The sequence below is a fragment of the Ambystoma mexicanum genome, chromosome 5q, assembly GCF_040938575.1.
Source record: "Ambystoma mexicanum isolate Mex_15411 chromosome 5q, UKY_AmexF1_1, whole genome shotgun sequence".
Lineage (NCBI taxonomy): Eukaryota > Metazoa > Chordata > Amphibia > Caudata > Ambystomatidae > Ambystoma > Ambystoma mexicanum.
Genome location: NC_090933.1, coordinates 1,007,857,939 through 1,007,873,441, shown reverse-complemented (window position 1 = coordinate 1,007,873,441; position 15,503 = coordinate 1,007,857,939).

Below are 15,503 nucleotides of genomic sequence, written 5' to 3'. Positions count from 1 at the left end.
CAAGAGGTCAACAAGGGGCATCATAGGATGGGGACAAGAGGAAGACACGGGGCTTGAGCGGGGGGAACAGGAGGAAGACACAGGGCATGAGCGGGGGGTGGGGGGAACAGGAAAGAGACACGGGGCATGAGCGGGGGTTGGGTGGAACAGGAGGGAGACACGGGGCATGAGCAGGGGGTGGGGGCAACAGGGGAGACACAGGGCATGAATGGGGGGTGGGCGGAACAGGAGAGAGACACAGGGCATGAGCGGGTTGTGTGGGGAACAGGGAAGACACGGGGCATGAGTGGGGTGGTGGGGGGGAACAGGGGAGACATGGGGCATGAGCGGGGGATGGGGGAACAGGGGAGACACGGGGCATGAGCGGGGGGAACATGGGAGACACGGGGCATGAGCGAGGGGTGGGGGGGAACGGGAGGGAGACACGGGACATGAGCGCGGGGTGGGGGGAAAAGGAGGGAGACACGGGGAATGAGCGGGGGGTGGGGGAAAACAAGAGAGAGACACGGGCCATGAACGGGGGGTGGGGGGAACAGGGGAGACATGGTGCATGAGCAGGGGATGGGGGGAAGAGGAGGGAGACACGGGGCATGAGCGGGGGTGGGGGGAACAAGTGAGAGACACAGGACATGAGCGAGGGGGTGGGGGGAACAGGGGAGACATGGGGGATGAGCGGAAGTGGGGGGAAAAGGAGGGAGACACAGGGCATGAGTGGGGGGTGGGGGGGAACAGGGGAGAAGTGAGGCATGAGCGGGGGTGGGGGAAAAGGAGGGAGACACGGGTCATGAGCAGGGGGTGGGGGGAAAAGGTGGGAGAAATGGGGCATGAGCGGGGTGGGGGGAAAAGGAGGGAGACACAGGGCATGAGCGGGGAATGGGGGAAATGGGAGGTAGACACGGGGCATGAGTGGGGTGTGGGGGGAACAGGGGAGACACGGGCATGAGCGGGGGGCGGGGGGGAACATGGGAGACACGGGGCATGAGCGGGGGTGGGGGGTAACAGGAGGGAGATACGGGGCAAGAGCGGGGGGGTGGAGGGCAACAGGGGAGACACGTGGCATGAGCAGGGGGGTGGGGGGAACAGGGGAGACACGGGGCATGGGCAGGGGGTGGGGGAAATGAGGGAGACACGGGGCATGAGCAGGGGGTGGGGGGAACAGGTGAGACACGGGCATGAGTGGGGGGTGGGGGGAACAGGAGGGAGACACGGGGCATGAGCGGGGGGTGGGGGGAACAGGGGAGACATGGGGCATGAGCGGAGGGTTGGGGGGAACAGGAGGGAGACACGGGCATGAGCGGGGGTGGGGGGAAAGGAGGGAGACACAGGGCATGAACAGGGGTGGGAGGAACAGGGGAGACACAGGGCATGAGCGGGGGGTGGGGTGGAACAGGGAAGACACGGGGCATGAGCGGGGGTGAGGGGAACAGGAGAGACACGGGGCATGAGCGGGCGGTGCTGGGGAACAGGGGGGACACGGAGCATGAGCGGGGGGCAGGGAGAACAGGGGAGACAAGGGGCATGAGCAGGGGGGTGGGGGTAAAAGGAGGGTGACACAGGGCATGAGCGGGGGGCGGGCGGGAAAAGGCGGGAGACACGGGGCATGAGCGGGGGGTGGGGGGAACAGGGGAGACACGGGGCATGAGCGGGGGTAGGAGGGAAAGGAGGGACAGGAGGGCGACACGGGGCATGAGTGGGGGTGGGGGGAACAGGGGAGACACAGGGCATTAGTGGGGGGTGGGGGGAACAGGAGGTAGACACGGGGCATGAGCGGGGGTTGGGGGGAATAGAGGAGACACAGGGCATGAGTGGGGGTTGGGGGGAACGGGAGGGAGACACGGGGCATGAGCGGGGGGTAGGGGGGAAAAGGAGGGAGACACAGGTAATGAGCGGGGGGTGGGGGAAAACAAGAGAGAGACACGGGCCATGAGCGGGGGGTGGGGGAAACAGGAGGGAGACATGGGGCATGAGCGGGTTTTGGGGGGGGGATGGGATATCTGCTCCTCTGCTTTCTGCAGGCCACCGTGTGGTGATGGCATGTCTCCTGGCAGTCTGCAGCAGCCCGGGACGGGTTGTATGCAGGGTCTCTGTTGCCTTTCAATGCGAACGATAAACTAAGATGGCGGGCGTCACTGAAAATACCACGCACTGCACGCTTCACCGCAGCCAATGGGAGAGCGCAGAGCGAACAGGGAAGTGTGTCCGCAGAAGCGGACATAGATATCACTAATTTTTTTCACTCACATTTTTGTCATTTTACAAAAAACTACTGGACTGATTTACATCAAATAAAAAAAAGTACGCTTTAGGGACCAAGCCGCCGCTCCTGCCACAAATTTGGTGTAAATCCGTCCAGCGGTTTGGGCTGTAGGTGTGAGCAAAGTTTTTTCCCATTATGTCTGTGGGAAAACAAATTTGGGACCCCCCTATGACTTTGTGATGTCATCTTGGATGTCCTGGGTGTTAGTCTTAGCAATGCACGTACATGATGAGAGTTATGGTTGCTTAGCTTACCATAATTGGGGAATATGCAGTGTTTTTTGGTTTCACTTTGAAGTATAACATCCCTTTAACAAAGTTGTTTTACTGAATGTACATATATATATATATATATATATATATATCAGGGAACGAAAACAAAGGGGATAAACATGTGATGTTGTCAGTGATGTCATCAATGACATTTGTGATGCCATCTTTCATGTTCTGGGTGTTAGTGTTAGTGGTGATGGCAGGTGTGGGGGCTTAGTTTACCATAACTGGCGAATTTCAGGGGTTTTTGGTTTTACTTTGAACCATAATGGCACGTTTGAAACATTTATTTAGTGAAGTGCACAGGTAGGGCAACTTAACCATAACGTCCTTTTAACAACGTTTTTTTTTTTTACTGAATTTCACAGGTTTTCAGCAGAGCAACTTAACCATACTGTCCCTCTTGCAAAGTTTTTTTTCTAAAGGTGATTGGTTTACAGTAGTGCCACGTAACCATAATGTGAAGCAATTTCTGACTTATTTAAACACCTTGCGGAGAATACCACTTGACAATATGCTGGTGTACAGCACGTAACGTGTCCCAGAATCTGTAAACACTTAACAGTTTTAAGATGGGTGAAGAACTGTATTTGTTAATTACAACACAGATGCAGGCATTGCTCGCCGTACATTGAGCACCAACTTCCACTTTACCGTATGAATTTGGTGGCAGGAAACCTGCCCACAACCAACATGCACCCAAGACTGCAGGCCCTCCCCACAACCACCTGAGTGATGCGCGGTAGTACGGGTGTATCTATAAGTATGGAATGCTTCAGTGGTTGTGGTCAGAGGCTACACTCCTAGCTGTATGTCCCCAGATATTACAATATATGGGTGTGCAGTGACTTATACCTCCAGTGCCCAAGACTCTACACATTCCCCACAACCATCTGATCGATAATCAATACTACATGTGTATCCATTGCTGTGACATGCTGTAGTGGTAGTGGCCAGGGCGTACAGTCTTGGAATATGGCCTCCGGCCAAGCATCCAAGACTCTATGCCCTGGCCACAAGCACCGCAGCATGTCACACCCATGGCTCTATGCCCTGACCACAACCACCGCCACAAGACGGTGAAACCAGAATGTATCAGGACAGACTCCTGCAGAAGTAGGCTTGAGTGGGGTGAGGGGGGAGCAGGGTAGAAGAATCAAGCAAAACAGGCAACACCTGTGTGCGAGAATGGTGGGGGCACAAGGGAACATCAGGGGGAGAACCAGAGGGGATGGGGTGGTCTGTGGGGACAGAGGGAGTAACACATGTTGGTGCATGCTTAGCTGCTGTCGGAGCAGGGGGTCGGGCCCTAGGTCCTCCTGGTCCGAACAGGTCTAAACAGGGATTCCACTTTTCTTCGTCTGCCCTTCGCTTAGGACGTCCGGGCGACAGACACCCTTGATCTAATAGTTAGGAGCAGGAAGGAAGAGGCAGGGCTAAGAGGGTGGGTGGTGCTTGCTAAGTGGTGAAAAAGAGTGGCAAACAGAAAGGCACCAGGTGGACGGGGCTTGCTAAGTGGTGAAAAAGAGCAGCAAACAGGAAGGCACCAGGTGGGCGGGGCTTAGGCCAGGTGACCTAGATCCACTTGCACCTGCTCCCCATTTGCAAAGGAAAAGAGGCTGGAGGGCTCCTTAAGTAGGGAAAAAGAGTGGCAAACAGGAAGGCACCAGGCATTAAACTTACATCATCTTCACAGCCTCCATTATTTTTGGGAAAGTCAAACAGCAAACTGTTTGCATCAAAGATATTCGTGAACTGATATTTCATGTTCCTCACAAGCATTTTTAAACTATAACCTTATCAAATAGTATTTTTTTTCAAACTTTGATTCCTTGCGTTGCTTTTAAAGTTTCACTTTCGCTGAAGGTCAAAAAACAATAGCCCCTTATGAATTCACTTGAATGCGTGGGCCTACTGAGCTTGCAACCAAAAAAGCAAATGAACTGACCTTCACTCAGAAGGCACATACATTCTCACTTTGCAACAACATATGAAAATCCCCATCAAAAACTCCAGGTGGCCGCCTCAGATTTCAAAACATAGGACGCCAGTCCAGCTTCAATATTAATTTGAAAACATTACAACACAGATGCAGGCATTGCTCGCTGTACATTGAGCACCAACTTCCACTTTACCGTATGAATTTGGTGGCAGGAAACCTGCCCACAACCAACATGCACCCAAGACTGCAGGCCCTCCCCACAACCACCTGAGTGATGTGCGGTAGTACGGGTGTATCTATAAGTGTGGTATGCTTCAGTGGTTGTGGCCAGAGGCTACACTCCTAGCTGTATGTCCCCAGATATTACAATATATGGGTGTGCAGTGACTTATACCTCCAGTGCCCAAGACTCTACACACTCCCCACACGATCTGATCGATAAGCAATACTACAGGTGTATCCATTGCTGTGACATGCTGCGGTGGTAGCGGCCAGGGCGTACAGTCTTGGAAGTATGGCCTTCGGCCTACGGCCTACGGCCATGCATCCAAGACTCTATGCCCTGGCCACAAGCACTGCAGCATGTCACACCCATGGCTCTACGCCCTGACCACAACCACCGCAGCATGTCACACCCATGGCGGCGTACAAATGAATAGCACACTCATAGGGAAAAAATAATTTTATTACAGTATGTACTCAATTTCAATGTTCGCTAAGACCACGCGTGTCCTTAGAACAGTTTCAAGTTGCCTGCGCACAGCACGGACTGAAATACTACCCTTATGAGACCCCTCATTTTCTGTACTTACAAATATCCCAAACAAGGCGGGCATAGGGAATACATCATTAACACCTACCGCCTCAACAAATACAGTTCTTCACCCATCTCTTACTGTCTGAACCTCCCCAAGCACTCTGACACAGCAAAATAGTTTTCAAAATAGCTTGTTGCCGCTGGTGGCCACTGCGCTGTTGGCGGATCCAAGATGTCGGGCGCATCCAAACAATCTGGCGCTGAACACGTCTCACTGCAGCCAATCGGCAGAGACATTGTGTGTCCACGGTCATGACAGCAGCCCCTTAGCCAATCCGTATCTTGTCCGCGGAGCGAAGAGGGAAGTGTGTCCGCGGAGCGGACATAGATATCACTATTTTTTTTCCTTTATGTTTTGGTCATTAAAAAAAAAGAAAAATACTGGACGGATTTACACCAAATTAACAAAAGCATGCTTTGGGGACCAAGCCGCCGCTCCCGCTGCAAATTTGATGAAAATCTATCCAGCGGTTTGGGCTGTAGGCGTGCGCAAAGTTTTTTCCCATTATGTCTATGGGAATAAAAAACGTTTGGGACCCACCTTATAACTTTTTCCCCCCTAAACAAATCCTCACCGTACTTTGCAAAACAATTCAGAGTGGCCCATATACTTTTTTTTGGAAAGTTTGGTGAGAATTCGTCCAGGGGAAGCAGAGTTATAGGCTGCCCAAAAAGTGTTCTTCCTCTGGAAACAGGAACTTAACCACTACCATGGCCGTGTTTTATATATATATATATATATATATTCAGTGAAAAAACTTTGTACAAGGGACATTATGGTTAAGTTGCGCTATTAAAAACCTATGAAATTCAGTGAAAAAACTTTGTTAAAGGGACGTTATGGTTCCAAGTAAAACCGAAAAACCCTTGAAATTTGCCAGTTATGCTAAGCTAAGCAACCATAACTCGCGCCACCACTGTGCACTGCTAAGACTAACACCCAGGACATCAAAGATGACATCACAAATGTCATTGATGACATCACTGATGACATCACATGTGCATTTATCTTTCATGAAAAGTCTGTACAAGGGTTTCTTATTGTAATTTTAATTTTAAAAAGTGTCAAGGATTATTGGAATAAATATCAAGTGCTAATTCGTCCATCCAATATACTAAGGTGCTCATGTAGAAACATAGGCATTGTGTGCAGCATACTTGATGGAGGTGCAATATCCATAAACTTGCCATGTTGAATAGTGAAATGATAACTGTTTTCTTATTAGACTTTTGCATACTGTGAAACATGTGATAAGTAGATAATAAAACCCACTTACTACATAATTGCATTATTATAGACAAAACACAAAGAGACAACACCACATACAAAAATGAGTATATACAAGGAAATTGAAGTAAGAAAAAAAACAGCAGTAGTAGCAAAAAGTGTTCATAACCTAACTGGTTACCTTTATGCAGAGAAATGATTTCTCTGTTTCAAACCTGCTACTTACCCTATGTATATATATATATATCACATGATGTGCCTGGACTCTAAGGAAAGTAGTGTGAATACAAGATATAACAATAGGAACATATACAGGGAAAGTGCAGTAATAAAAAACAACAGAACTATCAGAAAGTGCTGACAACTCTACTGATTATTTTAATGCACAGAAGGATTGCTGTCTTTCAAGCTTGTGTCTTCCCCTATGTATATGTTTCATATGATATGACTGGACCCTAAGGGAATTATTGTAAGAACATACCTGAAGGACAAGTCTACAAATATACTACCTTTTCCACTTTTAATTCCTGACTGTTACTGAAGAAAACCATGTGGCCTAGATATGTCAGTAAAGGAAAAAAGGGGGAGCCAGACATGTGATGTCATCAGTGATGTCATCAATGACATTTGTGAATGGAATCACACTACGAGCACAGAACCATACTTTAATGAAGAAGCGTACAAACAAAAGCAAACAAATACAATTGCCATACATAGCAGTGGTCGAGGTTATGAAAAAGTGAATAATACCATAATGGAACAAGAAGTACTCCTTACAAAAATACGTCCTGAAAACTTAGAATTACCCCTCCATTAAACTGAATCAGAACATCTAGTGTACAAATGGCCATGCACGTCAATGTGTAACATTCCCAAACAATTTTTCAAGTCTTTACGCCAATTCCTCAATCAATATGTAAAAAGCAAAGACAAAATCAAAATGAAACTACTGCAAAATATGGATACCTGTCCAGTGCGCAAGTACACAGGACGACAAGGACATTCATTGCCTGCATTACAGGACCTACTTGTAAAAACCACCTTCCATGATATCAAAAGGATATCAACACATAAATCAACTATAATAAATCTAGTCTATAAACTGTACTACGCTAAAAGTCCTGCTTTAGCACCAGCAAATTTACAGCAAAAGACCTACTTGAAGAAATTGACTATATCCAGAAAAAATGTTTTGGAAGTGAAAGTCACATACAGAATGAAATAGCTTTAAACCAAATCAGCAACAATTCTACACATGGCAACCTTTTACTAAACACATACGAAAAAGAAATCCTAACATTTAAAAGTACATCAGCTGAAGTACCAAACCATGTGTGTGTATGTTGCCGCAGAACTTTTTATAAAAGTAACACAAAAACTGTAGACCTAACATACAAAATAGAAGACAATGAAGATTCTAAATGGTTTGAATTAGCTCTCTACCTTGTAGCAGAAACCAAATATGAAATAACTGACCCCTTAATACTTTGCAGTTACTGCACTACAAAACTTGACAACAACCAAACTCCTTCACGTGCTATCACAAATAATTTGGAATTATACCCACTGCCAAAATTCCTACAACAACTTAATTTAGATGAGAGCATCATAATCCAAACAGTGCACCCATTTCAAGCAATAATACACCTTCAACCAAAAACAGCAAAATTACCTCCCTCTGAATTGGTAAAAGGCATTCGTGGAAAAGTAGTTTATTTACCATTAGATCTAAAAGAAAATGTGCATACTCTAGGAGTGCAACGTCCAATGCAGCAATCTTTAATTATCTTAGTAAATGGAGTACCTACAAAAGACAAAAAAATATGGCAACAACTGGTAGATTTACATAAAGTTAGACATGCCTTGAAATATCATAAACAGAATAATGACTACCACAAAGAAATTAATATTGAAGAAAACTTGAATGATACAACTGAAATAATTCATGTTTCAAGATATTTTCACCATCGCTTCATTGCTATGCTACATTTTATTTGTAATAAAACTGTTCCTCCCCTTGGAGAAGTGCAACATTTCTTTTGGAGAAAAGAATACCAAGCCAGAGGAGCACCACATATCCACATGCTTTTATGGATTAGAGATGCTCCTAAATTTGGTCAAGACAGTGATGCCACTGTTTTACAGTTTATTTAAAAATATGTCACTTGTGAAATTCCATTGGAAAGCAACAAATAGTGATCTTCATGCAGAAATTTTACAATTTCAAAGACACAAATGTGGAAAATATTGTTGTTGCAAATACAAAAACAAAGGGAAATACTACACCAAATGCCGATTTGGTTTCCATAGACCAGTTACAAATACAGGTCAAGTGAACAACCTCATTTCTTCAGTTAGATATAGTGTTAAAGGTAAGTCACCTAAAAATACATATTACATAAAAAGAAAAGAAGAAGAAAAATATATCAATGATTTTAATGCAACCATTGCCCACTTATGGAATGCAAACATAGATGTTTAGTACATTGCAGAGAATTCTACTGCAGTTGCACGATATGTCACAGCATACTTAACCAAAGCGGAAAAGACAGAGCTCCAAGATCTCTGGAATGACCTGTCATCAGATAAAACAGTGTCTCAGAAATGATACAGCTTGGGCATAAAAATGCTCTCTCATAGAGAATGTGGATCATATGAAGCAGCTGATCGTTTAACTGGTACTGCATTGTATGGTAAATCTGAAAATATAGTATGGCTAAGTCTTGGTCCAGCTAAATCTAGAAAAAGAGTTCGAAAATCATACAAAGATATAGAAACAATGGCTAAACGTGATCCCAACAGCCAAGACATTTTAAAAAACAATTTACTGGACACATACTACCCAAACAGAAGTAATACTTTGGAAAACATGTGTCTATACCACATAGCCCAAAACTACACATACAAAAATAATATAAATCCTGATGAAAAAAAGGTAAATATAGAGTGACAAACTGTGAAAGTTTAGTTAAACTCACTAAACCAAATTTAATTAATCATATCAAATTGTCATTAAAGACTCCTCAACATAAAGAAGTATATTACATGTCCCTGCTACAACTCTTTAAACCATGGAGAAAAGAAGAAGAAATACTAGATAACTATGACTCATATGAAGATGCTTTCAAAGCAAATGAAAGCACTATAACTGATGTAAACTTTACACAGTACAAAACAATGTTGCACAATGAACAGCAACACGAAGAAGAACTCCAGGCCCAACTAGATAAAGAAACTCCTGACAGTAGTCAACCTTCGGTAACAGGAAGCCAAGAACCACTAAAAATAAATGAGGCAGAATTAGCTATGATAGAAGTAGAAAACACCATGTGTCAGTATGAAAATAAAGAAGACTTAACTATACTACAATCAAAACTAAACAATGAGCAACATAGCATTTTTCAAGAAGTAACAAAACAAATTGCACATGGTGTACAACATGAAAATAAAGAATGTTCCTGCCATAATTATAAACCTATACTACTGTACGTCAGTGGTGAAGCTGGTTCTGGCGAAACATTCCTAATCAAAATCATCAGTAAGTTCCATCAACAATTGACAAACAACAAACTGTCAGCTGTTGTCACTGCCCCCACTGGTTTAGCTGCCTACAACATAGGTGGTGTCACGTTACACTGATTATTACTATTGCCAGTAGAACACCAAAACAAATTAAAATATTACAAATGTTCTGCAGAAGCTGCAATGGAACTACGCAGAGTATTGAAACAAATACAAATGCTACTAATAGATGAAGTGAGCATGGTCTCCAACCTAATGTTGGCTTTGATTCACCTCAGATTACAAGAAGTTACTCAAAACAAACTATGAAGAGCTCTTTGCAGGAAAACACATTATTGTTTTCGGAGATCTTCTTCAATTGACACCAGTAAAAGGTGAGCCTATTTTTAAAACATTAGGACACAAACTCTACCGTAAAACTGTTGGCAGCATTGGAAATGTCAACCTTTGGCAACATTTCCAATACAGAGAATTAACAGAAAACATGCGGCAATCTGCAGATCTCACTTATGCAAACATCTTAAAAAGTATCAGAGTTGGTATACTTTCTGAAGAAGCAGAAGCAATATTGAAAACCCGGCACATTCATGCACTATATGGCGATAATGCATATGCTACAGATGTTATGGAACAATTAGCCCACAAACATGTCAATAGTGTGGCCTTAATGCCTCTTGCAAGCTGTTTCAAATTCAATGAAATAATGTTAAGTAAAGAAATGCAACCAATAATGAAAATTATCTCCACAGACAAACTAGATGTACATGGTATGACACTACTCATGTGTGACCAAGCCACAACAAGACTAAATAGTTTAGAAAAATCAATCTCAAACACAGCAGGCTTAGAAAAGATATTAAAATATCCTTAAATTGCAGAGTAATGCTTAAACGTAACCTTGACGTGGACCAAGGACTAGTTAATGGACCACTGGGTAAAGTTGTTTGCTTTCAAACATACCCACGTGACAACAAAATTCAGTTTGTCAATATTCTCTTTGACAGACTTTCAGAAGTAAAAAGGATAGGACACTCAACATCTCGATTCCTTCTCTTCAAAGACATGTATGTACACAGAGAACAATTCTCTCTAACTCTTGCATACGCAGTCACAATTCATAAATCACAAGGTCTTTCTTACCCTAGACAAAGCAATGATAGATATTGGTAACACAGTCTTTAAAGAAGGCATAAGCTATGTAGCACTATCACGCTTACGTACACTTGACTGTCTATTTCTAATCAACTTTGATGCAAGTAAAGTAAACGCTGATATTCCTTGCATTTTAGAATACAATAGACTTTGCTCACTATACACCCCCCATCTAAACACATATTCTGTTCCACAAAAAGTAAAACGTTATAACAGAAAAATAAATCAAATAGAAATGCAACAGGATGTCATTGCAAATCCTCCAAAGAGAGTAAAAGAAATTAATACTTCATCAAGTACCACAAGCAAAAAAGAATCAATTAGGGAAAGTAAACCAGGTACTTCTTCAAAAAAGGAAGACACACTCCAAAGAATGCAGTCAGATACAGAACTACCTGGTCCATTTAAACTCTCAAATATAGTTGGTGTAAGTTGCTACGCAAATGTAGCAATGAATATTCTATTTCAATTGCCACCAATTGTTGACAACATTTACTTACACAGTACAGACCCATTGTGTTTGCAAATGTTAGTACTTCATAGAAACGCAACAAATAATCCTGACAACACGTATAGTGTTTATGGTATAAGACAACAATTGGACTACTGTGCTGGAATGGTGAAATTCACTATAAACTCACAGGAAGATCCACACGAATTTCTAATGCACTTACTACAAGTACTGGAAAACAAAAACATACCTATAAATGAAATCTTCCAGATTTCATACATGTGGAAACATACATGCACTCTCTGCAATAATGTGACACAAGAAAAAATCCCCAATGAAAACTTTGTATATATATCAATACCAAATTGTGAATCCATTCCATTTCATCAACTTGTACAAAATGCAAACCATGGTAGATTATGTTCTACCTGCAATTCAGATAATCGCTTCACATTAGTAATACAAACACATAGTAAATACGTAATACTAATGCTTCTATGTTACAATGCAGATGGTATCAAAAACAACTGCAAGCTGACTGGATTCCACATGGACAAATATCACTTGGTAAGAAAAACTTCACAACAATGGGTATAATCTACCACGCAGGAGCCACAACCAATTCAGGGCACTACACTGCATATATAAAAAAGAAATGTGGATTGTTTGAATGTAATGATAGTACCCTTACTCTAAAGCAGAGATTACCAGCAAATCTTACAAACACTTATTTAATGTTCTTAAAACCAAAATTCGATAACTAAACTGTACTTAAACCTTAAGTAAACTTGTAGTAAAAAAATATAAACTATTAGAATATTCCAAAAGCTATCTATCTGCCCAAAGATTTGACAACAACTAATCAGATAAATGAATACCACTAAATTAGAGCAAAAAATAGACAGTTAGAATACGCCAATTGGTATGTAACTGTCCCAAAATTTAACAATATCCAATCAGATAAATCAATACCACTAAAATATCTCACAAAATAGACAGTTAGAATATACCTACTGGTATCTAACTGCACCAACATTTTACAATATCCAAACAAATAAATAATATATTACTGCTCCAAAAAAATGCAACAAGCCATAAAGCATTAGCCAGAAACAACAAGTGAACACTGAAAACAAACAAACAAATAAACTGTAGCATAACAGAAAAAGGATTTTTTTTAATCCAAAATGGATTTTTTTTTCTCCCACAGACCCAATGATTTTATCAACAAACACAGAAACTGAGCAAATTGCACAGTACTCTGGTTTGTAATCCACTAAATATGAGGTTAAAAAAAAATGTTGATTATACAATGTAATAAGTCATTACAAAATACTAATATTAACATGCTATTTTCTTTTATCACAGAAATGAACAAGAAATACATGTACTCCAGTTACTAAACCAAACAGTAAGTATATTATACACTCTATGCCCTGGCCACAACCATCGCAGCATATCACACCCATAGTATCTTATAACTTTGTTTCTTAGAAATTTGTTTTTGACCCAAAGCTATAAGCAACTATAAGTGTGATATGCTGCGGTGGTTGTGGCCAGGGCACAGATTGTTGGGTGCATGGCCAAATGGCCATGCACCCAACACTCTATACCCTGACCACAACCACCACAGCATATCACACCCATAGAGTCAAACATTTCAACTATGGCCTATGGAAACTTTTAATGTCCGCGGACATTATGAGTGTTCTTCGAACACTTTCAACTTGCCAGCGAACAATATGGACAGCATCTTCAGGACACCCCCTACGAACATTTCAGGACAACGCGAGAGTTCTAAGAACACTTTCAACTTGACAACGAACAATACCGACAGCATCTTCAGGACACCCCCTACGAACATTTCAGAACAACGTGAGAGTTCTTAGAGCACTTTCAACTTGACAACGAACTATACGGACAGCGTCCTCAGAACACCCCCATTTTGTTTATTTACAAACATTTCAGGACACCGCGAGTGTTCTTAGAACACTTTCAACATGACAACGAACAATACGGACAGCGTCCTCAGAACACCCCCATTTTGTTTATTTACGAACATTTCAGGACACCGCGAGAGTTCTTAGAACACTTTCAACTTGACAACGAACAATATGGACAGCGTCCTCAGAACACCCGCATTTTGTTTATTTGCGAACATTTCAGGACACTGCAAGCCTTCTTAGAAGACATTCACCTTGCCAGAGAACAATACGGACAGTGTCTTCAGGACACCCCCTATGAACATTTCAGGACAACGCAAGAGTTCTTACAACACATTCAACTTGCCATCGAACAATACGGACAGCGTCTTCAGGACACCCCCTATGAACATTTCAGGACAACGCGAGTGTTCTTACAACACATTCAACTTGCCAGAGAACAATACGGACAACGTCTTCAGAACACCCCCTACGAACATTTCAGGACTACGCGAGAGTTCTTAGAACACTTTCAACTTGCCATCGAACAATACGGACAGCGTCCTCAGAACACCCCCATTTTGTTTATTTACGAACATTTCAGGACAACGTGAGAGTTCTTAGAACACTTTCAACTTGACAATGAACAATCCGGACAGCGTCCTCAGAACACCCCCATTTTGTTTATTTACAAACCTTTCAGGACACCGCGAGAGTTCTTAGAACACTTTCAACTTGACGACAAACAATACAGACAGCGACCTCAGAACACCCCCATTTTGTTTATTTGCGAACATTTCAGGACACCGCAAGTATTCTTAGAACACATTCAACTTGCCAGAGAACAATACGGACAGCGTCCTCAGGACACCCCCATTTTGTTAATTTACGAACATAATATGGACAGCGTCCTCAGGACACCCCCATTTTGTTTATTTACGAACATTTCCGGACACCGCAAGTGTTCTTAGAACAGTTTCAGCTTGCTTGCAAACAAAACAGACACATATTGAGTCCTCAGAACATCCCCCATTCAGTTTATTTAGAACATTTCAGAACATCCGTGATGTCCGCAGACAAATCGAACACAACAAGAACGTCTACCACATAAAAAAACACAACTTTCATCCTATCTCATACTCTCCCACCCTCCCCAAACACTCCTACACACCAACACACTCTACTAAATACACATTTTGAACCAAGTTTCACCGCGATGTGCGCTGACGACCGCAAATCCAAGATGGCGGGCGCTCCTGAAAATCTGACGCGCTTCACGCTCCACACCGTCCAATCAGCGAACACGTCACCTGTCCGCGGACACCAGGCAAACTGATTGGCCAATCAGGACACTGTCCGCGGAGCGAACAGGGAAGTGTGTCCGCGGACCGAACACAGATATCACAAATTTTTTATGACCTACTTTTTGGTCATTTTTAAAAAAAAATACTGGACGGATTTTCACCAAATCTGCAAAAGCACGCTTTCGGGACCAAGCCGCTACTCCTAGTCCAAATTTGGTGAAAATCCATGCAGCGGTTTGGGCTGTAGGCGCAAGCAAAGTTTTTTCCCCATTCAGTCTATAGGAAAAAAAAAAGTTTTGGGACCCCCTTATAACTTTGCCCCCCCGGATGAATCCTCACCAAACTTTGCAAAAAAATTCAGAGTGGGCCATATACTTTTTTTCTTTGGTGAGGATTCGTCAAGGGGGAGCGAAGTTATAAGCTGCCCAAAAAGTGTTCTTCCTATGGAAACAGCAACTTAACCATAACTACATGGCCATGTAATATATATATATATATATATCAATAAAAAAAAGAGGAAAAGGGAGAGACTGCACTCTCCGCGGATCGTATGGCAGGATCCAATCAAATATAATGCGCAGCTCACAATGGGAAGAGGTTGTAAAAGTAAGTTTAATGAATTAAACAAAAAAAATA